Source organism: Penaeus monodon, chromosome 23 (assembly GCF_015228065.2).
Source record: "Penaeus monodon isolate SGIC_2016 chromosome 23, NSTDA_Pmon_1, whole genome shotgun sequence".
Classification (NCBI taxonomy): domain Eukaryota; kingdom Metazoa; phylum Arthropoda; class Malacostraca; order Decapoda; family Penaeidae; genus Penaeus; species Penaeus monodon.
The window spans coordinates 14440697-14440965 of NC_051408.1; positions in this window are offsets into that span (position 1 = coordinate 14440697).

Here is a 269-nt window from a genome sequence, read left to right on the forward strand (position 1 = left end):
TAGATTTAACCGCAAAAATATTTTTCTGCATCGACATTAATTTTTGGTCATCTTTAAATTTCTTCTACACTGATGTTGCGTAGCATTTCATCAGATCATTAAATTCATGCCGCGGCAATTTTCGCCGCTCATCTGATAAGCAAATTGATACGGAAATCGAAAATTCTGTGGACCAACTGTGCAACTTCATCTAGGGATGGCATACCAACTCTCAAGTTGCAGTTCAATGTGTGAGGAGGGTTCAGAGTAGCTGCCAACTTCTAGAGTTG